The sequence below is a fragment of the Choloepus didactylus genome, chromosome 13 (genome assembly GCF_015220235.1).
Source record: "Choloepus didactylus isolate mChoDid1 chromosome 13, mChoDid1.pri, whole genome shotgun sequence".
NCBI classification, from domain to species: Eukaryota; Metazoa; Chordata; class Mammalia; order Pilosa; family Megalonychidae; genus Choloepus; species Choloepus didactylus.
The window spans coordinates 74794273-74794738 of NC_051319.1; positions in this window are offsets into that span (position 1 = coordinate 74794273).

Consider the following 466-nt stretch of genomic DNA (forward strand, 5'->3'; position numbering starts at 1 on the left):
TACAATCTTTATTTACAGAATTTGGTGATCCCATGCCACACCATCCCCTGACTTGCCTCTGTGTCATCTTGGGTTAGTCCTAGAAATGGTTTGGGATTCATCTCTATGGCTAATATTTAGTACCTGTTGTTCTAGAAATCTTCACTCTATTGATCATGGGCTGAGCCAGCCTTCTTGCACAAGTGTCTTTGCCTGGGTTCCCCTGAAAGCAGAGCCTTAGACCAGTGTTTCTATGACTTGGGTAGTTTATTTAATTGGAAACAAGACTGCAGGGAACAGGGTAAAGGTCAAGAAGAGTTGAACAGGTATGGAGGGAGAGCCAATACAAGGATCCATTATCAGGTTGGCCAGTGGCAAGGGTAGTGGTGTCCATCCAGCAACAACTTCTGAGGAGCCTAATGAAATGCGTCTCAAAACCATCTACATCGTAGATAAAAGTCACCTTGTGTGGCTTGTTTCCATCAGG